At 36.6% G+C, this 26446-nt stretch overlaps 1 protein-coding gene across 9 annotated transcripts in view; it reads left to right on the plus strand.

Annotated features, from left to right (window-relative positions):
• Window positions 1-237: 237 nt before the first annotated feature.
• The window catches only part of Tsp29Fa (Tetraspanin 29Fa), a 39150-nt gene continuing 12941 nt past the window's right edge, over window positions 238-26446 (plus strand). Inside the window, exons 1-3 of one of the 9 annotated variants that reach the window (XM_073967097.1) lie at window positions 20447-20513; window positions 23545-23638; window positions 25771-26294. The gene's annotated coding sequence lies outside the window, so the exon portion shown is untranslated. Of the gene's footprint in view, window positions 631-20393; window positions 20547-21077; window positions 21374-21519; window positions 21790-23511; window positions 23639-25764; window positions 26295-26446 lie in introns of those variants that run through there. The other 8 variants (XM_073967096.1, XM_073967098.1, XM_073967100.1 and 5 more) reach the window with 8 other exon arrangements.

Below are 26446 nucleotides of genomic sequence, written 5' to 3' on the forward strand. Positions count from 1 at the left end.
CCTACGGAGGTCTTCTATTCTATAAAAGCCTCCTACGGAGGTCTTCTATTCTATAGAAGCCTCCTACGGAGGTCTATAGAAGCCTAGAAGCCTACCACGGAGGTCTTCTATTCTATGGAAGCCTCCCACGGAGGGCTTCTATTCTATAGTCTTTTTTCTTCTTATATTTGTTTTCTATTTTTTACCACTTAGTTCACTTTGCTATTTCCTCCACCCTCCATTTACCGCTAGTGTGATAGTGTCGAAATGGCTTGTGACTGTGACTCTTCCACAAATCAGACAGTTGAAAATCAAAAAAAAGTATTGCGGTTTAGTTGATGTTCATGTGTTGATGCAGTTAAACGTTTCAAAGCCTAACAAAATTGGTTGGCCCAAAAACAGAATAAAAAAACGGAAAATATAGAACAACAACAAAAGCAACATAAATAGAACAAGAACTCAAAATCAGTTGTGAAAATAATCAGAAAAAAAAATAAATAATTTATTTGGCCAGATAGCGCGCAATCGAAGTGGCTCGAATAAATAAATACAACATTGACGGTTACTGCGTTACCTTTGTGGCGGAACTATACACAAACGAGAAAAAAACATTAAAGAGGAAGTGCTGAAAAAGAGTTTCCAACCAAAAGGGTAAGTAGCAGAAAAAAGTGTGGGTGGGTGGAGGTGAGGACAAGGAGTGATTACTGGACCATTTAAAATTATTTATAAATTGAACGCGATTTTCAATGTCAAAGTGAAGTGTTTTTAAACCAAATATACCTGAGACAATTTTTGTAGTGATAATTCTCAGTTTATTGGAGAGAGAGGGTAGAGAGTTGAAGCTAATGGGAACCAATTCACCTCCAACACCCACCCACTCTTATCAACAAACAGTAATTGGCCGCATACAAAATTACCAAATATAATTCGGGTTTAAATTGGCTTAAAATTGTGATAACGGGAATTCAGGGAAACTATTCAGTGAAGAAGAAGAGGGTGCAAAAGGGAAATTTTGGGAAGTCATGCCACTGGGAATACACCTACATCTTGCTTTCAAAGTATTAAAAAGTACATTGCAGCAAGGGCACTGTAAAAACATAAGTTGCCCTGCTGCGAACTGTCTCTTACCCGTGTCTATTCACTTATCGTTCCAAAAAGGGTCTGAGTTCTCTATAGGTTGTTAACTACATATATATTCGTATTTTGTAACTTCGTAGGGAATTACAACAAAGTACAAGGCCACCTTCTATTATCTATATACATATATACAGTACATATGTTCACTCGTATATGGCCATTTAAGTGACGTGTCTTTTATGAATATTTAATTTAACAGCAGAATATTTAAAAAATATTTCCCACGTGTGTGTCGCTCTTTCCGCCGAACATTGTTTGTTATATAATATTTAAATCGAAACACATCTAAGAATATTATTTTATAGAGAAGAATGTGGGCTTCAACATTTATTTAAAAAATCCACGTTTATTTGCCGGAATGTGGACTTGAAAATTTATTTAAAAAATCCGGTATGTGGACTTGAAAATTTCTTTAAAAAATCCACGTTTATGGGTCGGAATGTAGACTTGAAAATTTCTTTAAAAAATCCACGTTTATGGGTCGGAATGTGGACTTGAAAATTTATTTAAAAAATCCACGTTTATGGGCTGGAATGTGGACTTGAAAATTTATTTAAAAAATCCGCGTTTTTGGGCCGGAATGTGGACTTGAAAATTTATTTAAAAAATCCACGTTTATGGGCCAGAATGTAGACTTGAAAATTTATTTAAATAATCCACGTTTATGGGCCGGAATGTGGACTTGAAAATTTATTTAAAAAATCCACGTTTATGGGCCGGAATGTAGGCTTGAAAATTTCTTTAAAAATCCACGTTTATAGGCCGGAATGTAGGCTTGAAAATTTCTTTAAAAATCCACGTTTATGGGCCGGAATGTGGGCTTGAAAATTTATTTAAAAAATCCACGTTTATGGGCCGGAATGTGGACTTGAAAATTTATTTAAAAAATCCACGTTTATGGGCCGGAATGTGGACTTGAAAATTTATTTAAAAAATCCATGTTTATGGGCCGGAATGTGGACTTGAACATTTATTTAAAAAATCCACGTTTATGGGCCGGAATGTGGACTTGAACATTTATTTAAAAAATCCACGTTTATGGGCGGAATTTAGACTTGAAATTTTTTTTAAAAAATCCACGTTTATGGGCCGGAATGTGGACTTGAAAATTTATTTAAAAAATCCACGTTTATGGGCCGGAATGTGGACTTGAAAATTTATTTAAAAAATCCACGTTTATTGGCCGGAATGTGGACTTGAAAATTTATTTAAAAAATCCACGTTTATGGGCCGGAATGTGGACTTGAAAATTTATTTAAAAAATCCACGTTTATGGGCCGGAATGTAGACTTGAAAATTTCTTTAAAAAATCCACGTTTATGAGCCGGTATGTGGACTTGAAAATTTATTTAAAAAATCCACGTTTATGGGCCGGTATGTGGACTTGAAAATTTATTTAAAAAATCCACGTTTATGGGTCGGAATGTAGACTTGAAAATTTCTTTAAAAATCCACGTTTATGGGCCGGAATGTGGACTTGAAAATTTATTTAAAAAATCCACGTTTATGGGCCGGAATGTGGACTTAAAAATTTATTTAAAAAATCTACGTTTATGGGCTGGAATGTGGACTTGAAAATTTATTAAAAAAATCCACGTTTATGGGCCGGAATGTGGACTTGAAAATTTATTTAAAAAATCCACGTTTATGGGCCGGAATGTGGACTTGAAAATTTATTTAAAAAATCCACGTTTATTGGCCGGAATGTGGACTTGAAAATTTATTTAAAAAATCCACGTTTATGGGCCGGAATGTGGACTTGAAAATTTATTTAAACAATCCACGTTTATGGGCCGGAATGTAGACTTGAAAATTTCTTTAAAAAATCCACGTTTATGGGCCGGAATGTGGACTTGAAAATTTATTTAAAAAATCCACGTTTATGGGCCGGTATGTGGACTTGAAAATTTATTTAAAAAATCCACGTTTATGGGTCGGAATGTAGACTTGAAAATTTCTTTAAAAATCCACGTTTATGGGCCGGAATGTGGACTTGAAAATTTATTTAAAAAATCCACGTTTATGGGCCGGAATGTGGACTTAAAAATTTATTTAAAAAATCTACGTTTATGGGCTGGAATGTGGACTTGAAAATTTATTTAAAAAATCCGCGTTTATGGGCCGGAATGTGGACTTTAAAATTTATTTAAAAAATCCACGTTTATGGGCCGGAATGTGGACTTGAAAATTTATTTAAAAAATCCACGTTTATGGGCCGTAATATAGACTTGAAAATTTATTTAAAAAATCCACGTTTATGGGCCGGAATGTGGACTTGAAAATTTATTTAAAAAATCCACGTTTATGGGCCGGAATGTGGACTTGAAAATTTATTTAAAAAATCCACGTTTATAGGCCGTAATATAGACTTGAAAATTTATTTAAAAAATCCACGTTTATGGGCCGGAATGTGGACTTTAAAATTTATTTAAAAAATCCACGTTTATGGGCAGGTATGTGGACTTGAAAATTTATTTAAAAAATCCACGTTTATGGGTCGGAATGTAGACTTGAAAATTTCTTTAAAAAATCCACGTTTATGGGTCGGAATGTAGACTTGAAAATTTCTTTAAAAAATCCACGTTTATGGCCCGGAATGTGGACTTGAAAATTTATTTAAAAAATCCACGTTTATGGGCCGGAATGTGGACTTGAAAATTTATTTAAAAAATCCACGTTTATGGGCCGGAATGTGGACTTGAAAATTTATTTAAAAAATCCACGTTTATGGGCTGGAATGTGGACTTGAAAATTTATTAAAAAAATCCACGTTTATGGGCCGGAATGTGGACTTGAAAATTTATTTAAAAAATCCACGTTTATGGGCCGGAATGTGGACTTGAAAATTTATTTAAAAAATCCACGTTTATTGGCCGGAATGTGGACTTGAAAATTTATTTAAAAAATCCACGTTTATGGGCCGGAATGTGGACTTGAAAATTTATTTAAAAAATCCACGTTTATGGGCCGGAATGTAGACTTGAAAATTTCTTTAAAAAATCCACGTTTATGGGCCGGAATGTGGACTTGAAAATTTATTTAAAAAATCCACGTTTATGGGCCGGTATGTGGACTTGAAAATTTATTTAAAAAATCCACGTTTATGGGTCGGAATGTAGACTTGAAAATTTCTTTAAAAAATCCACGTTTATGGGCCGGAATGTGGACTTGAAAATTTATTTAAAAAATCCACGTTTATGGGCCGGAATGTGGACTTAAAAATTTATTTAAAAAATCTACGTTTATGGGCTGGAATGTGGACTTGAAAATTTATTTAAAAAATCCGCGTTTATGGGCCGGAATGTGGACTTTAAAATTTATTTAAAAAATCCACGTTTATGGGCCGGAATGTGGACTTGAAAATTTATTTAAAAAATCCACGTTTATGGGCCGTAATATAGACTTGAAAATTTATTTAAAAAATCCACGTTTATGGGCCGGAATGTGGACTTGAAAATTTATTTAAAAAATCCACGTTTATGGGCCGTAATATAGACTTGAAAATTTATTTAAAAAATCCACGTTTATGGGCCGGAATGTGGACTTTAAAATTTATTTAAAAAATCCACGTTTATGGGCCGGAATGTGGACTTGAAAATTTATTTAAAAAATCCACGTTTATGGGCCGTAATATAGACTTGAAAATTTATTTAAAAAATCCACGTTTATGGGCCGGAATGTGGACTTGAAAATTTATTTAAAAAATCCACGTTTATGGGCCGTAATATAGACTTGAAAATTTATTTAAAAAATCCACGTTTATGGGCCGGAATGTGGACTTTAAAATTTATTTAAAAAATCCACGTTTATGGGCCGGAATGTGGACTTGAAAATTTATTTAAAAAATCCACGTTTATGGGCCGTAATATAGACTTGAAAATTTATTTAAAAAATCCACGTTTATGGGCCGGTATGTGGACTTGAAAATTTATTTAAAAAATCCACGTTTATGGGTCGGAATGTAGACTTGAAAATTTCTTTAAAAAATCCACGTTTATGGGCCGGAATGTGGACTTGAAAATTTATTTAAAAAATCCACGTTTATGGGCCGGAATGTGGACTTAAAAATTTATTTAAAAAATCTACGTTTATGGGCTGGAATGTGGACTTGAAAATTTATTTAAAAAATCCGCGTTTATGGGCCGGAATGTGGACTTTAAAATTTATTTAAAAAATCCACGTTTATGGGCCGGAATGTGGACTTGAAAATTTATTTAAAAAATCCACGTTTATGGGCCGTAATATAGACTTGAAAATTTATTTAAAAAATCCACGTTTATGGGCCGGAATGTGGACTTGAAAATTTATTTAAAAAATCCACGTTTATGGGCCGTAATATAGACTTGAAAATTTATTTAAAAAATCCACGTTTATGGGCCGGAATGTGGACTTGAAAATTTATTTAAAAAATCCACGTTTATGGGCCGTAATATAGACTTGAAAATTTATTTAAAAAATCCACGTTTATGGGCCGGAATGTGGACTTGAAAATTTATTTAAAAAATCCACGTTTATGGGCCGTAATATAGACTTGAAAATTTATTTAAAAAATCCACGTTTATGGGCCGGAATGTGGACTTTAAAATTTATTTAAAAAATCCACGTTTATGGGCCGGAATGTGGACTTGAAAATTTATTTAAAAAATCCACGTTTATGGGCCGTAATATAGACTTGAAAATTTATTTAAAAAATCCACGTTTATGGGCCGGTATGTGGACTTGAAAATTTATTTAAAAAATCCACGTTTATGGGTCGGAATGTAGACTTGAAAATTTCTTTAAAAAATCCACGTTTATGGGCCGGAATGTGGACTTGAAAATTTATTTAAAAAATCCACGTTTATGGGCCGGAATGTGGACTTAAAAATTTATTTAAAAAATCTACGTTTATGGGCTGGAATGTGGACTTGAAAATTTATTAAAAAATTCGGCTTTTATGGGCCGGAATGTGGACTTTAAAATTTATTTAAAAAATCCACGTTTATGGGCCGGAATGTGGACTTGAAAATTTATTTAAAAAATCCACGTTTATGGGCCGTAATATAGACTTGAAAATTTATTTAAAAAATCCACGTTTATGGGCCGGAATGTGGACTTGAAAATTTATTTAAAAAATCCACGTTTATGGGCCGTAATATAGACTTGAAAATTTATTTAAAAAATCCACGTTTATGGGCCGGAATGTGGACTTTAAAATTTATTTAAAAAATCCACGTTTATGGGCCGGAATGTGGACTTGAAAATTTATTTAAAAAATCCACGTTTATGGGTCGGAATGTGGACTTTAAAATTTATTTAAAAAATCCACGTTTATGGGCCGGAATGTGGACTTGAAAATTTATTTAAAAAATCCACGTTTATGGGCCGGAATGTGGACTTGAAAATTTATTTAAAAAATCCACGTTTATGGGCCGGAATGTGGACTTGAAAATTTATTTAAAAAATCCACGTTTATGGGCCGTAATATAGACTTGAAAATTTATTTAAAAAACCCACGTTTTTGGGCCGGAATGTGGACTTTAAAATTTATTTAAAAAATCCACGTTTTTGGGCCGGAATGTGGACTTTAAAATTTATTTAAAAAATCCACGTTTATGGGCCGGAATGTGGACTTGAAAATTTATTTAAAAAATCCACGTTTATGGGCCGGAATGTGGACTTGAAAATTTATTTAAAAAATTCACGTTTATGGGGAAGACAAATTTATTTAAAAAATCCACATTCATGGGCCGGAATATGGACTTGAAAATTTATTTCAAATAGTGTGGAGTGCTTAACAGTATCAAATACTTTCGATAAGTATAGCACCACCAACACTGTTCTATCGCACGGCTTTTTCTAGTTCAGTCATCGACTGGTATGAGTGAAGATGGCGTGTAGCTCTGTTACAGTGATGCGCAGCGTACGACATTCATTCTGAAGACCGCCATGTGTATAACTTTCACATTCTGCGGAGGAGTAAACCCCCAAGAGTCTGCGCTAAGGGCTAAACGATGTACTTGTACATATATCCTCCAGAAAATTCCATAAAAAATCCGCCTCCTCTACTGGGAAATTTTATATCTCTTCGGGTGTTCGACCAGTAGGTATGCAGCGATGTCTGTTACCCAAACATCTCTGAAACCTGTAAATTCTCTGAAACCAGGCCAGTTAGCTTTGCCATGATTCGTGCAAGTGCGACGTTCAGAGGTGATGAAGTCTAGCGGTCTACTGGTGGAGACAATTATAGGGTCTGGCTCTTGAGAAGTTGCTAGGTGATATCATCTGTTAGACCTAGTGGCACGATGGTTATGTCTGGCGAACTGTGGCAATCTCCGCTAATTCTGGTGGGGTCATCCTTATTGACCGTGTAAAACTTAGAGCTATCAACCTAATCAGCCCGCACTACATCCCTCTGGGCACTGCCTAGAACCAAATGCCATTTCGGTGGACCCACTTGACAAAATTTGAATTTTTTCGAGTAAAATACACAAACAATTTCTAAAAATATGACTATGAGGGTCGCCCCTTTGCTACGTCGGTGCTACCAAATTTTCGTTGCATGTCCAATATTTGAATACATCACAAACCCGTAGCTCCAATTAGTGTTGTAGACTAAAATGACTTCCCATGTTACATATACAATATTTTTTATTGTTGTTGTATTATTCTTGTTGTTGTTATCTACCTATTTATTAGCACAACAAGTGTTTCACATTCACACGTCAATATTTACTAATCAGTTAGGGGAGAGGGGGTTAAACAAAAACCGAAAACCTTGTTATTCGGAGTGTCTGATATTTAGAAATTGTTGTTGTTGTCGAGTTGTATATGGTATATTGGCCAATAATTCATGGTTAAAGAGAGTAATGAAATTCTTTTTTTATCAATAATGTGGGGTGTAGTGGGTGTTGAGGGTTAGTTACTTGGCGGTTGGTTTGTTTGTTGATTGTTATCTGTTCATAATTATGGTGAAATTATTTCGAAATCTTTGGTTGTGAAGAAAAATTATATTTTAATGAAAATGAATTTTGAAGTAGAGTCGTCAAAGCAAATTAATGAGTCATGGAGGGGGGTTTCAATTTTCATTGTCGTATCTGTGAGGAGGTTATTTTTAAGGCCAATCCAATGAGATTCAGGTAATTCTTTATTCTTTATCTCCCAATTTAAAGCAGAGACACATAAGCTGGCTTGCTTGCTCAAGTCATTTATGGTAAAAGAGTAAGACAAAAAATTTTTAAAAAATCCACGCCTTAAGACCTTGGCTGTATAGACAAACAATTCTTAAAAAATCCACGCCTTAAGACCTTGGGTGTATGGACAAAAAATTCTTAAAAAATCCACGCCGTAAGGCCTTGGGGATGTAGACAAAAAATTCTTAAAAAATCCACGACTTAAGGCCTTGGGGATGTAGACAAAAAATTGTTAAAAAATCCACGCCTTAAGGCCTTGGGGATGTAGACAAAAAATTCTTAAAAAATCCACGCCTTAAGGCCTTGGGGATGTAGACAAAAAATTGTTAAAAAATCCACGCCTTAAGGCCTTGGGGATGTAGACAAAAAATTCTTAAAAAATCCACGCCTTAAGGCCTTGGGGATGTAGACAAAAAATTTTTAAAAAATCCACGCCTTATGGCCTTGGGGATGTAGACAAAAAATTGTTAAAAAATCCACGCCTTAAGGCCTTGGGGATGTAGACAAAAAATTGTTAAAAAATCCACGCCTTAAGGCCTTGGGGATGTAGACAAAAAATTGTTAAAAAATCCACGCCTTAAGGCCTTGGGGATGTAGAGCCTTGGGGATGTAGACAAAATGTTTAAAAAATTCACGCTTAAGGCTTGGGGATGTAGACAAAAAATGTAAAAATCCACGCCTTAAGGCCTTGGGGATGTAGACAAAAATGTTTAAAAAATCACGCCTTAAGCCTTGGGGATGTAGACAAAAAAATGTTAAAAAATCCACGCCTTAAGGCCTTGGGGATGTAGACAAAAATGTTTAAAAAATCCACGCCTTAAGGCCTTGGGGATGTAGACAAAAATGTTTAAAAAATCCACGCCTTAGGCCTTGGGGATGTAGACAAAAAATGTTTAAAAAATCCACGCCTTAAGGCCTTGGGGATGTAGACAAAAAATGTTTAAAAAATCCACGCCTTAAGGCCTTGGGGATGTAGACAAAAAATGTTTCTTGCCTGGGATGTAGACAAAAAAGTTAAATTGGGAGTGAATGTTTAAAAAATCCACGCCTTAAGGCCTTGGGGATGTAGACAAAAAATGTTTAAAAAATCCACGCCTTAAGGCCTTGGGGATGTAGACAAAAAATGTTTAAAAAATCCACGCCTTAAGGCCTTGGGGATGTAGACAAAAAATGTTTAAAAAATCCACGCCTTAAGGCCTTGGGGATGTAGACAAAAAATGTTTAAAAAATCCACGCCTTAAGGCCTTGGGGATGTAGACAAAAAATGTTTAAAAAATCCACGCCTTAAGGCCTTGGGGATGTAGACAAAAAATGTTTAAAAAATCCACGCCTTAAGGCCTTGGGGATGTAGACAAAAAATGTTTAAAAAATCCACGCCTTAAGGCCTTGGGGATGTAGACAAAAAATGTTTAAAAAATCCACGCCTTAAGGCCTTGGGGATGTAGACAAAAAATGTTTAAAAAATCCACGCCTTAAGGCCTTGGGGATGTAGACAAAAAATGTTTAAAAAATCCACGCCTTAAGGCCTTGGGGATGTAGACAAAAAATGTTTAAAAAATCCACGCCTTAAGGCCTTGGGGATGTAGACAAAAAATGTTTAAAAAATCCACGCCTTAAGGCCTTGGGGATGTAGACAAAAAATGTTTAAAAAATCCACGCCTTAAGGCCTTGGGGATGTAGACAAAAAATGTTTAAAAAATCCACGCCTTAAGGCCTTGGGGATGTAGACAAAAAATGTTTAAAAAATCCACGCCTTAAGGCCTTGGGGATGTAGACAAAAAATGTTTAAAAAATCCACGCCTTAAGGCCTTGGGGATGTAGACAAAAAATGTTTAAAAAATCCACGCCTTAAGGCCTTGGGGATGTAGACAAAAAATGTTTAAAAAATCCACGCCTTAAGGCCTTGGGGATGTAGACAAAAAATGTTTAAAAAATCCACGCCTTAAGGCCTTGGGGATGTAGACAAAAAATGTTTAAAAAATCCACGCCTTAAGGCCTTGGGGATGTAGACAAAAAATGTTTAAAAAATCCACGCCTTAAGGCCTTGGGGATGTAGACAAAAAATGTTTAAAAAATCCACGCCTTAAGGCCTTGGGGATGTAGACAAAAAATGTTTAAAAAATCCACGCCTTAAGGCCTTGGGGATGTAGACAAAAAATGTTTAAAAAATCCACGCCTTAAGGCCTTGGGGATGTAGACAAAAAATGTTTAAAAAATCCACGCCTTAAGGCCTTGGGGATGTAGACAAAAAATGTTTAAAAAATCCACGCCTTAAGGCCTTGGGGATGTAGACAAAAAATGTTTAAAAAATCCACGCCTTAAGGCCTTGGGGATGTAGACAAAAAATGTTTAAAAAATCCACGCCTTAAGGCCTTGGGGATGTAGACAAAAAATGTTTAAAAAATCCACGCCTTAAGGCCTTGGGGATGTAGACAAAAAATGTTTAAAAAATCCACGCCTTAAGGCCTTGGGGATGTAGACAAAAAATGTTTAAAAAATCCACGCCTTAAGGCCTTGGGGATGTAGACAAAAAATGTTTAAAAAATCCACGCCTTAAGGCCTTGGGGATGTAGACAAAAAATGTTTAAAAAATCCACGCCTTAAGGCCTTGGGGATGTAGACAAAAAATGTTTAAAAAATCCACGCCTTAAGGCCTTGGGGATGTAGACAAAAAATGTTTAAAAAATCCACGCCTTAAGGCCTTGGGGATGTAGACAAAAAATGTTTAAAAAATCCACGCCTTAAGGCCTTGGGGATGTAGACAAAAAATGTTTAAAAAATCCACGCCTTAAGGCCTTGGGGATGTAGACAAAAAATGTTTAAAAAATCCACGCCTTAAGGCCTTGGGGATGTAGACAAAAAATGTTTAAAAAATCCACGCCTTAAGGCCTTGGGGATGTAGACAAAAAATGTTTAAAAAATCCACGCCTTAAGGCCTTGGGGATGTAGACAAAAAATGTTTAAAAAATCCACGCCTTAAGGCCTTGGGGATGTAGACAAAAAATGTTTAAAAAATCCACGCCTTAAGGCCTTGGGGATGTAGACAAAAAATGTTTAAAAAATCCACGCCTTAAGGCCTTGGGGATGTAGACAAAAAATGTTTAAAAAATCCACGCCTTAAGGCCTTGGGGATGTAGACAAAAAATGTTTAAAAAATCCACGCCTTAAGGCCTTGGGGATGTAGACAAAAAATGTTTAAAAAATCCACGCCTTAAGGCCTTGGGGATGTAGACAAAAAATGTTTAAAAAATCCACGCCTTAAGGCCTTGGGGATGTAGACAAAAAATGTTTAAAAAATCCACGCCTTAAGGCCTTGGGGATGTAGACAAAAAATGTTTAAAAAATCCACGCCTTAAGGCCTTGGGGATGTAGACAAAAAATGTTTAAAAAATCCACGCCTTAAGGCCTTGGGGATGTAGACAAAAAATGTTTAAAAAATCCACGCCTTAAGGCCTTGGGGATGTAGACAAAAAATGTTTAAAAAATCCACGCCTTAAGGCCTTGGGGATGTAGACAAAAAATGTTTAAAAAATCCACGCCTTAAGGCCTTGGGGATGTAGACAAAAAATGTTTAAAAAATCCACGCCTTAAGGCCTTGGGGATGTAGACAAAAAATGTTTAAAAAATCCACGCCTTAAGGCCTTGGGGATGTAGACAAAAAATGTTTAAAAAATCCACGCCTTAAGGCCTTGGGGATGTAGACAAAAAATGTTTAAAAAATCCACGCCTTAAGGCCTTGGGGATGTAGACAAAAAATGTTTAAAAAATCCACGCCTTAAGGCCTTGGGGATGTAGACAAAAAATGTTTAAAAAATCCACGCCTTAAGGCCTTGGGGATGTAGACAAAAAATGTTTAAAAAATCCACGCCTTAAGGCCTTGGGGATGTAGACAAAAAATGTTTAAAAAATCCACGCCTTAAGGCCTTGGGGATGTAGACAAAAAATGTTTAAAAAATCCACGCCTTAAGGCCTTGGGGATGTAGACAAAAAATGTTTAAAAAATCCACGCCTTAAGGCCTTGGGGATGTAGACAAAAAATGTTTAAAAAATCCACGCCTTAAGGCCTTGGGGATGTAGACAAAAAATGTTTAAAAAATCCACGCCTTAAGGCCTTGGGGATGTAGACAAAAAATGTTTAAAAAATCCACGCCTTAAGGCCTTGGGGATGTAGACAAAAAATGTTTAAAAAATCCACGCCTTAAGGCCTTGGGGATGTAGACAAAAAATGTTTAAAAAATCCACGCCTTAAGGCCTTGGGGATGTAGACAAAAAATGTTTAAAAAATCCACGCCTTAAGGCCTTGGGGATGTAGACAAAAAATGTTTAAAAAATCCACGCCTTAAGGCCTTGGGGATGTAGACAAAAAATGTTTAAAAAATCCACGCCTTAAGGCCTTGGGGATGTAGACAAAAAATGTTTAAAAAATCCACGCCTTAAGGCCTTGGGGATGTAGACAAAAAATGTTTAAAAAATCCACGCCTTAAGGCCTTGGGGATGTAGACAAAAAATGTTTAAAAAATCCACGCCTTAAGGCCTTGGGGATGTAGACAAAAAATGTTTAAAAAATCCACGCCTTAAGGCCTTGGGGATGTAGACAAAAAATGTTTAAAAAATCCACGCCTTAAGGCCTTGGGGATGTAGACAAAAAATGTTTAAAAAATCCACGCCTTAAGGCCTTGGGGATGTAGACAAAAAATGTTTAAAAAATCCACGCCTTAAGGCCTTGGGGATGTAGACAAAAAATGTTTAAAAAATCCACGCCTTAAGGCCTTGGGGATGTAGACAAAAAATGTTTAAAAAATCCACGCCTTAAGGCCTTGGGGATGTAGACAAAAAATGTTTAAAAAATCCACGCCTTAAGGCCTTGGGGATGTAGACAAAAAATGTTTAAAAAATCCACGCCTTAAGGCCTTGGGGATGTAGACAAAAAATGTTTAAAAAATCCACGCCTTAAGGCCTTGGGGATGTAGACAAAAAATGTTTAAAAAATCCACGCCTTAAGGCCTTGGGGATGTAGACAAAAAATGTTTAAAAAATCCACGCCTTAAGGCCTTGGGGATGTAGACAAAAAATGTTTAAAAAATCCACGCCTTAAGGCCTTGGGGATGTAGACAAAAAATGTTTAAAAAATCCACGCCTTAAGGCCTTGGGGATGTAGACAAAAAATGTTTAAAAAATCCACGCCTTAAGGCCTTGGGGATGTAGACAAAAAATGTTTAAAAAATCCACGCCTTAAGGCCTTGGGGATGTAGACAAAAAATGTTTAAAAAATCCACGCCTTAAGGCCTTGGGGATGTAGACAAAAAATGTTTAAAAAATCCACGCCTTAAGGCCTTGGGGATGTAGACAAAAAATGTTTAAAAAATCCACGCCTTAAGGCCTTGGGGATGTAGACAAAAAATGTTTAAAAAATCCACGCCTTAAGGCCTTGGGGATGTAGACAAAAAATGTTTAAAAAATCCACGCCTTAAGGCCTTGGGGATGTAGACAAAAAATGTTTAAAAAATCCACGCCTTAAGGCCTTGGGGATGTAGACAAAAAATGTTTAAAAAATCCACGCCTTAAGGCCTTGGGGATGTAGACAAAAAATGTTTAAAAAATCCACGCCTTAAGGCCTTGGGGATGTAGACAAAAAATGTTTAAAAAATCCACGCCTTAAGGCCTTGGGGATGTAGACAAAAAATGTTTAAAAAATCCACGCCTTAAGGCCTTGGGGATGTAGACAAAAAATGTTTAAAAAATCCACGCCTTAAGGCCTTGGGGATGTAGACAAAAAATGTTTAAAAAATCCACGCCTTAAGGCCTTGGGGATGTAGACAAAAAATGTTTAAAAAATCCACGCCTTAAGGCCTTGGGGATGTAGACAAAAAATGTTTAAAAAATCCACGCCTTAAGGCCTTGGGGATGTAGACAAAAAATGTTTAAAAAATCCACGCCTTAAGGCCTTGGGGATGTAGACAAAAAATGTTTAAAAAATCCACGCCTTAAGGCCTTGGGGATGTAGACAAAAAATGTTTAAAAAATCCACGCCTTAAGGCCTTGGGGATGTAGACAAAAAATGTTTAAAAAATCCACGCCTTAAGGCCTTGGGGATGTAGACAAAAAATGTTTAAAAAATCCACGCCTTAAGGCCTTGGGGATGTAGACAAAAAATGTTTAAAAAATCCACGCCTTAAGGCCTTGGGGATGTAGACAAAAAATGTTTAAAAAATCCACGCCTTAAGGCCTTGGGGATGTAGACAAAAAATGTTTAAAAAATCCACGCCTTAAGGCCTTGGGGATGTAGACAAAAAATGTTTAAAAAATCCACGCCTTAAGGCCTTGGGGATGTAGACAAAAAATGTTTAAAAAATCCACGCCTTAAGGCCTTGGGGATGTAGACAAAAAATGTTTAAAAAATCCACGCCTTAAGGCCTTGGGGATGTAGACAAAAAATGTTTAAAAAATCCACGCCTTAAGGCCTTGGGGATGTAGACAAAAAATGTTTAAAAAATCCACGCCTTAAGGCCTTGGGGATGTAGACAAAAAATGTTTAAAAAATCCACGCCTTAAGGCCTTGGGGATGTAGACAAAAAATGTTTAAAAAATCCACGCCTTAAGGCCTTGGGGATGTAGACAAAAAATGTTTAAAAAATCCACGCCTTAAGGCCTTGGGGATGTAGACAAAAAATGTTTAAAAAATCCACGCCTTAAGGCCTTGGGGATGTAGACAAAAAATGTTTAAAAAATCCACGCCTTAAGGCCTTGGGGATGTAGACAAAAAATGTTTAAAAAATCCACGCCTTAAGGCCTTGGGGATGTAGACAAAAAATGTTTAAAAAATCCACGCCTTAAGGCCTTGGGGATGTAGACAAAAAATGTTTAAAAAATCCACGCCTTAAGGCCTTGGGGATGTAGACAAAAAATGTTTAAAAAATCCACGCCTTAAGGCCTTGGGGATGTAGACAAAAAATGTTTAAAAAATCCACGCCTTAAGGCCTTGGGGATGTAGACAAAAAATGTTTAAAAAATCCACGCCTTAAGGCCTTGGGGATGTAGACAAAAAATGTTTAAAAAATCCACGCCTTAAGGCCTTGGGGATGTAGACAAAAAATGTTTAAAAAATCCACGCCTTAAGGCCTTGGGGATGTAGACAAAAAATGTTTAAAAAATCCACGCCTTAAGGCCTTGGGGATGTAGACAAAAAATGTTTAAAAAATCCACGCCTTAAGGCCTTGGGGATGTAGACAAAAAATGTTTAAAAAATCCACGCCTTAAGGCCTTGGGGATGTAGACAAAAAATGTTTAAAAAATCCACGCCTTAAGGCCTTGGGGATGTAGACAAAAAATGTTTAAAAAATCCACGCCTTAAGGCCTTGGGGATGTAGACAAAAAATGTTTAAAAAATCCACGCCTTAAGGCCTTGGGGATGTAGACAAAAAATGTTTAAAAAATCCACGCCTTAAGGCCTTGGGGATGTAGACAAAAAATGTTTAAAAAATCCACGCCTTAAGGCCTTGGGGATGTAGACAAAAAATGTTTAAAAAATCCACGCCTTAAGGCCTTGGGGATGTAGACAAAAAATGTTTAAAAAATCCACGCCTTAAGGCCTTGGGGATGTAGACAAAAAATGTTTAAAAAATCCACGCCTTAAGGCCTTGGGGATGTAGACAAAAAATGTTTAAAAAATCCACGCCTTAAGGCCTTGGGGATGTAGACAAAAAATGTTTAAAAAATCCACGCCTTAAGGCCTTGGGGATGTAGACAAAAAATGTTTAAAAAATCCACGCCTTAAGGCCTTGGGGATGTAGACAAAAAATGTTTAAAAAATCCACGCCTTAAGGCCTTGGGGATGTAGACAAAAAATGTTTAAAAAATCCACGCCTTAAGGCCTTGGGGATGTAGACAAAAAATGTTTAAAAAATCCACGCCTTAAGGCCTTGGGGATGTAGACAAAAAATGTTTAAAAAATCCACGCCTTAAGGCCTTGGGGATGTAGACAAAAAATGTTTAAAAAATCCACGCCTTAAGGCCTTGGGGATGTAGACAAAAAATGTTTAAAAAATCCACGCCTTAAGGCCTTGGGGATGTAGACAAAAAATGTTTAAAAAATCCACGCCTTAAGGCCTTGGGGATGTAGACAAAAAATGTTTAAAAAATCCACGCCTTAAGGCCTTGGGGATGTAGACAAAAAATGTTTAAAAAATCCACGCCTTAAGGCCTTGGGGATGTAGACAAAAAATGTTTAAAAAATCCACGCCTTAAGGCCTTGGGGATGTAGACAAAAAATGTTTAAAAAATCCACGCCTTAAGGCCTTGGGGATGTAGACAAAAAATGTTTAAAAAATCCACGCCTTAAGGCCTTGGGGATGTAGACAAAAAATGTTTAAAAAATCCACGCCTTAAGGCCTTGGGGATGTAGACAAAAAATGTTTAAAAAATCCACGCCTTAAGGCCTTGGGGATGTAGACAAAAAATGTTTAAAAAATCCACGCCTTAAGGCCTTGGGGATGTAGACAAAAAATGTTTAAAAAATCCACGCCTTAAGGCCTTGGGGATGTAGACAAAAAATGTTTAAAAAATCCACGCCTTAAGGCCTTGGGGATGTAGACAAAAAATGTTTAAAAAATCCACGCCTTAAGGCCTTGGGGATGTAGACAAAAAATGTTTAAAAAATCCACGCCTTAAGGCCTTGGGGATGTAGACAAAAAATGTTTAAAAAATCCACGCCTTAAGGCCTTGGGGATGTAGACAAAAAATGTTTAAAAAATCCACGCCTTAAGGCCTTGGGGATGTAGACAAAAAATGTTTAAAAAATCCACGCCTTAAGGCCTTGGGGATGTAGACAAAAAATGTTTAAAAAATCCACGCCTTAAGGCCTTGGGGATGTAGACAAAAAATGTTTAAAAAATCCACGCCTTAAGGCCTTGGGGATGTAGACAAAAAATGTTTAAAAAATCCACGCCTTAAGGCCTTGGGGATGTAGACAAAAAATGTTTAAAAAATCCACGCCTTAAGGCCTTGGGGATGTAGACAAAAAATGTTTAAAAAATCCACGCCTTAAGGCCTTGGGGATGTAGACAAAAAATGTTTAAAAAATCCACGCCTTAAGGCCTTGGGGATGTAGACAAAAAATGTTTAAAAAATCCACGCCTTAAGGCCTTGGGGATGTAGACAAAAAATGTTTAAAAAATCCACGCCTTAAGGCCTTGGGGATGTAGACAAAAAATGTTTAAAAAATCCACGCCTTAAGGCCTTGGGGATGTAGACAAAAAATGTTTAAAAAATCCACGCCTTAAGGCCTTGGGGATGTAGACAAAAAATGTTTAAAAAATCCACGCCTTAAGGCCTTGGGGATGTAGACAAAAAATGTTTAAAAAATCCACGCCTTAAGGCCTTGGGGATGTAGACAAAAAATGTTTAAAAAATCCACGCCTTAAGGCCTTGGGGATGTAGACAAAAAATGTTTAAAAAATCCACGCCTTAAGGCCTTGGGGATGTAGACAAAAAATGTTTAAAAAATCCACGCCTTAAGGCCTTGGGGATGTAGACAAAAAATGTTTAAAAAATCCACGCCTTAAGGCCTTGGGGATGTAGACAAAAAATGTTTAAAAAATCCACGCCTTAAGGCCTTGGGGATGTAGACAAAAAATGTTTAAAAAATCCACGCCTTAAGGCCTTGGGGATGTAGACAAAAAATGTTTAAAAAATCCACGCCTTAAGGCCTTGGGGATGTAGACAAAAAATGTTTAAAAAATCCACGCCTTAAGGCCTTGGGGATGTAGACAAAAAATGTTTAAAAAATCCACGCCTTAAGGCCTTGGGGATGTAGACAAAAAATGTTTAAAAAATCCACGCCTTAAGGCCTTGGGGATGTAGACAAAAAATGTTTAAAAAATCCACGCCTTAAGGCCTTGGGGATGTAGACAAAAAATGTTTAAAAAATCCACGCCTTAAGGCCTTGGGGATGTAGACAAAAAATGTTTAAAAAATCCACGCCTTAAGGCCTTGGGGATGTAGACAAAAAATGTTTAAAAAATCCACGCCTTAAGGCCTTGGGGATGTAGACAAAAAATGTTTAAAAAATCCACGCCTTAAGGCCTTGGGGATGTAGACAAAAAATGTTTAAAAAATCCACGCCTTAAGGCCTTGGGGATGTAGACAAAAAATGTTTAAAAAATCCACGCCTTAAGGCCTTGGGGATGTAGACAAAAAATGTTTAAAAAATCCACGCCTTAAGGCCTTGGGGATGTAGACAAAAAATGTTTAAAAAATCCACGCCTTAAGGCCTTGGGGATGTAGACAAAAAATGTTTAAAAAATCCACGCCTTAAGGCCTTGGGGATGTAGACAAAAAATGTTTAAAAAATCCACGCCTTAAGGCCTTGGGGATGTAGACAAAAAATGTTTAAAAAATCCACGCCTTAAGGCCTTGGGGATGTAGACAAAAAATGTTTAAAAAATCCACGCCTTAAGGCCTTGGGGATGTAGACAAAAAATGTTTAAAAAATCCACGCCTTAAGGCCTTGGGGATGTAGACAAAAAATGTTTAAAAAATCCACGCCTTAAGGCCTTGGGGATGTAGACAAAAAATGTTTAAAAAATCCACGCCTTAAGGCCTTGGGGATGTAGACAAAAAATGTTTAAAAAATCCACGCCTTAAGGCCTTGGGGATGTAGACAAAAAATGTTTAAAAAATCCACGCCTTAAGGCCTTGGGGATGTAGACAAAAAATGTTTAAAAAATCCACGCCTTAAGGCCTTGGGGATGTAGACAAAAAATGTTTAAAAAATCCACGCCTTAAGGCCTTGGGGATGTAGACAAAAAATGTTTAAAAAATCCACGCCTTAAGGCCTTGGGGATGTAGACAAAAAATGTTTAAAAAATCCACGCCTTAAGGCCTTGGGGATGTAGACAAAAAATTCTTAAAAAATCCACGCCTTAAGGCCTTGGGGATGTAGACAAAAAATTCTTAAAAAATCCACGCCTTAAGGCCTTGGGGATGTAGACAAAAAATTCTTAAAAAATCCACGCCTTAAGGCCTTGGGGATGTAGACAAAAAATTCTTAAAAAATCAACGCCTTAAGGCCTTGGGGATGTAGACAAAAAATTCTTAAAAAATCCACGCCTTAAGGCCTTGGGGATGTAGACAAAAAATTCTTAAAAAATCCACGCCTTAAGGCCTTGGGGATGTAGACAAAAAATTCTTAAAAAATCCACGCCTTAAGGCCTTGGGGATGTAGACAAAAAATTCTTAAAAAATCCACGCCTTAAGGCCTTGGGGATGTAGACAAAAAATTCTTAAAAAATCCACGCCTTAAGGCCTTGGGGATGTAGACAAAAAATTCTTAAAAAATCCACGCCTTAAGGCCTTGGGGATGTAGACAAAAAATTCTTAAAAAATTCACGCCTTAAGGCCTTGGGGATGTAGACAAAAAATTCTTAAAAAATCCACGCCTTAAGGCCTTGGGGATGTAGACAAAAAATTCTTAAAAAATCCACGCCTTAAGGCCTTGGGGATGTAGACAAAAAATTCTTAAAAAATCCACGCCTTAAGGCCTTGGGGATGTAGACAAAAAATTCTTAAAAAATCCACGCCTTAAGGCCTTGGGGATGTAGACAAAAAATTCTTAAAAAATCCACGCCTTAAGGCCTTGGGGATGTAGACAAAAAATTCTTAAAAAATCCACGAGCAATAATTCTTTTGCTGTTTCTGTGTCTCCTTGGACTTGGTAGCGTATAAGTAGCGACAATACGTATGCGTCACATATTACAAAAGTCAGTGCATGCAAACTTCCTCCTAAAGTTTTCCAATAATTGTATACCCCCTGCCATTGCTTGGAAATATAATTGTCACATTCAATAATTGTAAAGTTTAAAGGTCATTCATGGTTGCTATGGCAAACTGTAATTCAAAATAAAGTTCAACACACACTGCTGACGATGAATTGTGTGAATGTTTTCGATTTACACATATGCTGACATTTTTATACAACGAAAGAAAGGGAGAGCGAGAAAGTTTGTTGAGTATTACACAAAAATGTTTATTACGTTGAAAATAATACTTTGTAAGGGAAAGCTTTTATTCTCTATAGTCGAATAAAAAAATTAATTAATAATTCAATGTTTCAGTATTGTAACTTGGGTTGGGTATTAGTGATGACACCAGTTATACGCCTCATTGTCGCGTAGGGATTAGAAAGTGGGGCATAATGTCGGTGTTGGCGGTCTAAAGTGCGGAAAGAGAGTCATTGTGCCCAGCAGACAAATAAACGGACAGGTCTTAATCGACTTTGAATTGCCTGAAACGAATCGACTTGGTCTTTAAAATCATTATATCGATGGCGCATATTTTTGATCGTATCAAAGTGTATATTAACCTAAAGGCTGAGGATAATTATTACCTTTCAACACCCTTGGTGTACAATTCCCATTTCCTCCTTATCAATTTGACACTATTTTTCATCTCTTATTTTGAAATAATATTTTACTGCATAATTTTGGATAAAATCGTGTTACATGTTTACTAGTGTAACATGTTACGTATACGTGTTGTCATACAACATACGCTCCTATGTAATATTGAATATTATTTTCATTACAATAGGGAATTTGAGTACTTTTCGTGGTAATAAAATGTTCACAGAGATTCTTATCTTTTTTTTAATAGACGCCTTTGATTTATTAGCAACCTCAATAATTTCCTGCTATCGATTCGGATAAGCAACGATAAATATGACCATAAATAATACAAAATTCTTTCAAAATATTTTTTCTTGCCTTATAAATATGTAAATAATCCATAGCACAAAAATCAATTTAAATCTAAATTTGAAGACCAAACTTTCTGACTTATTTATAAATAAACGTCAGAATATAGGGTCAATAAATAATATTAAAACTATTTATTTTTACGATAGACAGGTGTCTATCTAACCTTGTCTATCTGACTGTCTGTCGGTGGTATAAATATATTTGCTTTTTTGTTTCTACTGATACAATAATCAAGGTTCCACCAAGCAACGCTATGTGATAAGCAATGCGATGCACACACAGACGTAAAATAATTTCAAAACAAAGTGAACAAAGGAATTCAATTGAAAATGGGTTTGTTATTTTTATTGAATGGATATTTGTTATTTTTTCATTTTCTAACTTTCCTTCTTTTTTCTGTTTATTCTTCTATTTTCTTTAAAATAGAAAAGATAAGACAAACACAAATCGAAAAGATTAGAAAATTCTATCAAAATACGTAGAAACAAACACAAAATTTATTGACTTTGATAGATATTTGCTGTTGTTTTGTTTTTGTTTTTTAACTGCGATTTTGTTTAACATTTAAACTGGGTGAACACCCAGTTAGTATACAGATTAATATTCGACATAAACGGACCACTCACATTTTGTTGTGGTAAAAACGACGAGAAAAAAAGAAATATTTTAAACACCAAGTAAAGTTATTTGCAGATCAAGACAAAGTGAAGTGAAAACAATTTTATCAAAGGAATTAAATTCAAGAAAATGTATGACAAAAAAAAGTGAAAATAAATGATTATGTTGAATTATTTCTAAAACCCCTATAAGTGACAGTATTCAATGTCATTATGTCTGAGATCAAGTTCTTTAAAGAAACCACTTGTAAATGTTTAAAACAAATTATAAAATGAAATTAATATAAAAGTGGTGCGCATTAGTAATGACAACACGTATACGCCATCATTATTTCCCAGTAGGAAATTGAATCTGTGATGACCATTTCATCAACGAAAAATTTCAAAATTGTCTTTAAACAAGACGGTGTCACCAAATTTGTCACTCTTCCATGTGCGATGTGTGACACTCTGAACGAAAATGTCTTGCAATGTGCCTTGGTGCAAGTTAAGGTTCTTTCAATCTTCCATGAAGACAACTTCGCTTACCTTGTCGCTAAACTTTTCGTTCACGAGTTTTGCGACATTTGTGTGAAAATGTCGTCGATGATCGCAAAGGGCTGTCGTCGAGCCGTCTTCAATGGATTGGAGACAACTTTAAAGACACATAGCAGACAACTTCCAACTGGGTTGCTTTGCAGTATCGTTGTGATAGCTTTTTGGAAGCATTAACTAATGAAATTGTTACCGTGGTAACCTATTATGTGAATATCTGCAGCTTGCTAAAACAGCTCTTTGTCGACTTTTGACATTCAAATATTAACCATTTGGAATTGGTAAACAAATAATTAATTTTTGAAAAAGAAAATTAAAAAAAAAAACAAAGACTAATTTGTCCACCCTTGTGTAATGGTATAAACATCCGAGTTCATTTGCCAGACCAGACCACATCACATTTTCAACGGTGGCAAAAAACCTCTCACAATCATGTAGGCGTCTTTCCTAAGTATTTCAGTCATGTAAATATTCTCAACAAGTGTGGTCTTAAGACACGCAATTCGGACACAATGATAGAAAATAGGTCACATATCACTGAGCGAATTCATTGATATGAGAAAAGATTCCTTTGTCCCTTTGGGAATCTTTGTGGGAAATATATTTATGTATATAAAAATAAATTTGAGAATTTAAAAAAACATTCTGTGATTCATTTACCACCCTAAACTTGCGTGTGATTGTGATAAGGCTGCTTTTCATTTGATTCATGGAACATGCAACGTATAAGTATTGTCAACACTTATACGCTCTATGTGAAATTGGTCGTCTCCCTTCATATCTCATTGGGTCACAATAAAAAATTTATTCTCAATTTTTGCTCTATGAAATTGTGAAATGAAAATTCTTCCACAGCAAAAACTGTGTGCCTGAAAACGAAATATCTTCAGGGCTTCTACAAGACCCTCTTGCCTTCTATAATAAGAAGAAGGAAGAAAAGGAAAAAACTCAAATAAGAAGCCCATCTGACCCCTTAAGAAACCCTTCGGACCTTGTATTTGAAGAGCTTATGTGCTTCTATAAAGTACCTTAAGACCTTTTAAAAGGAGACCTTCCGACCCTTTTAAAAGAAGACATTTAGGCCATCTATTAGAAGACCTTCTGGACTACTAAAAACAGATGTTTTAATCTTCTATAAGAAAAGTTTCTGGCCTTCTATAAAAACACCTTCTGACACGTCTATATCCACGGGTCCTTTTCCTCGATGTTTGAATTTGTTATACAATTTGAAACATTTGTTTACCCTCAGCCTTTAGGCTAGAAAGGGTATATACACCTTGATACGACCAAAATAGAGCCTCATCGAAATAATAGTCTTAGACCCCAAGTATGTTTGGACGAAATTCGTTTCAGACAATTTGGAGTCGATTTAGCCATGTCTGTCCGTCCTTCTATCTGGCTGGTGCGCACGATAACTCTTGAACGGATCAACCGATTCGAACCAAATGTTGAGTATCATTATATTTTGTCCAAACTTAGTACGAGTATAAGTTCGAAGATGGACCATATCATAGCAATCCTGAACAGGACCACAAGGAGTAGCATCGGTATACATTTCCAAAAGATCCTCGAACAGTCCCTAAACTACACTTAAAAATTGTTTTGAACTTTTGTGGGGAGATACCCTAAGAAGAAGACCGATATGGACCATTTTCGAAGTTAAACTACATTTGCACAAAATATTAGGAGATCCAAAGTTTGGACCAAATCGTTTTCTCCGTTCAAGATAAACGTGAGTACCATTGTAGAGAAAATTTGTTGGACTTTTGAGGGGGAGATACAGGAAGAAGCCAACCGATATTGTCCATCTTCGACCTTAAACTAAGTATGGACAAAATATTACGCTGGCCAAATTTTGGACCGATTCGGCTGATCCCACATGGTGCCATTGGGATTTTTACATATTTGGACCATTTTCTCAGGAAGCATGGACTTGCCCCTGAAAAACTTTTACCATCATAATGGTAGCCGCGAATGGAAGGAAGTTGTTGAACAAAAATCAAAGCGATTCGAGAGAAGGTCTTAAACGGTACTTGGATTTCGTTTAGGGGCACCTCTCCGATCGGGTTGAAATTTACGCTAGATAGCCCTTGGCATCCTGAATACAACGATATATAATTTTCCGGGGGGGAGTACATACTTCCCGAGATATGGGTCTTGACATTTCGGAAATTTCGTACTTTCACACCTTTAGGTTGTTTATGGGCACCTCTCGGATCGGGCTGAAATTTTTACAGTAGATAGCCCTTGTCATCCTGGATACAACGATATATAATTTTCCTGGGGGAAGTCCATCCTTCCCGAGATTCGGGTCTTGACATTTTAAAATTCTAACGTGGGCAATATGGGCATCGTTTTAAAGCTTATGGAGAGTACTTTTATGCACGCGACCTATTTTTTTGCACCTGTTTATAGGAAAATGTATTAAATTCCTGTTCAAAGCCGGCTATTTAGGAAACTTTAAATTTACAAGAAAGTTTTGCTTGCTTAGCCCACTTTAGTCATTGTCCATAGGAGAAAGTCTTAAATCCCCGGCCGAAGGCCGGCTACTTAAGAACACTTTCAATTTAAAAGAGAGTTTTGATCGCGTAGCCCACATTTGTCCCTGTCCATAGGAGAAAGTCTTAAATCCCCGGCCAAAGGCCGGCTACTTAAGAACACTTTCAATTTAAAAGAGAGTTTTGATCATGTAGCCCAATAATAACTTAATAAATTATTATTAGCAAATCTAATTACCATTATTATTATTGGGTTCATTGGAAAGTACTCTTCGTGAGCTTTAAAACGAGTCCCATATTGCATAGGTTTTAAAAATAATGGTGATAAAAGTAAAAAAGTCAAGACCCATATCTCGGGAAGTACGGACTTCCCCACGGAAAGCTATATATCGTTGTGTTCAGTGTGCCAAGGGCTATCTACTGTAAAAATTTCAGCCCGATCGCAGAGGTGCCCATAAACAACATAAAGGTGCTACAAGTACGAAATTTCCGAAATGTCAAGACCCATACTTGGGGAAGTATGGACTTTCCCCAGAAAATTATATATCGTTGTGTTCAGGGTCCCAAGGGCAACCTATGGTAAATATTTCAGCCCGATCCGAGAGGTGCCAATAAACAACCTAAAGGTGTTACAAGTACGAAATCCCCGAAATGTCAAGACCCATATCTCAGGAAGTATGGACTTCCCCCCGGAAAATTATATATCGTTGTGTTCAGGGTCCCAAGGGCTACCTATGGTAAATATTTCAGCCCGATCCAAGAGGTGCCCATAAACAACCTATACGTGGTAAAGTACGAAATTTCCGAAATGTCAGGCCCATATCTCGGGAAGTATGGACTTCCCGCGGAAAATTGTATATCGTTGGAATCAGGCTCCCAAGGGCTACCTATGGTAAAAATTTCGGACCGATCCGAGAGGTGCCCCTAAACGACACTTGTTCCCCATATCTGTCCACTCCTTCGGGTATCTCCCCCACAAAAGTTCAAAAATTGTCTGTAAAATTATGTGAACGATATCTCTCGAAGGGAGCAATCGATTTGGTCCAAACTTTGCACATCGTATTATTTCTTCTAGGTATAGATCGGGTTCGAATATAGGCTACATCGGTCCACTCCCACACTCGGGTACCTCCCACACAAAATTCGGATAAAGTGAAGTTTATGAGCTCCTCTCGGATCATTTTGAGATTTTTCTTAAGAGGTTTCCCTTGCGGCTTCCTTTACGGCGGTACAATTTTTTTCTTGCGCAAGTCCATACTTCCTGAGATATTGGCCTAAAAGCTCAAAGAAACCCTGACGACACCAACCAAAATGGCAGACTTTGCACATCGTATTTTTTCATCCAGTCATGTATCACGTTGGAATATGGATTATATCGGTACACTGCTTCGGGTACCTCCCACACAAAATTCGGATAAAGTGAAGTTTAAGAGCTCCTCTCCGATCGTTTTGGAATTTTTCTTAAGAGGTTTCCCTTGGCGCTTCCTTTGAGACGGTACAATTTTTTCTTGCGCAAGCCCATACTTCCTGAGAAATCGGCCTAAAATCTCCAAGAAACCCTGACGGCACCAACCAAAATGGCAAATCCTCAACATAATTCTCGCAGTGAGTTTCTGATTGGTGCAGACTTTGCACATCGTATTTTTGTATCCAGTCATGTTTCACGTTGGAATATGGACTACATCGGTCCACTCCTTCGGCTACATCACACACAAAATTGGGATAAAGTGAAGTTTAAGAGCTCCTCTCGGATTGTT

The sequence above is a fragment of the Musca autumnalis genome, unplaced genomic scaffold (genome assembly GCF_047663935.1).
Source record: "Musca autumnalis isolate F117 unplaced genomic scaffold, ASM4766393v1 scaffold_2, whole genome shotgun sequence".
NCBI classification, from domain to species: domain Eukaryota; kingdom Metazoa; phylum Arthropoda; class Insecta; order Diptera; family Muscidae; genus Musca; species Musca autumnalis.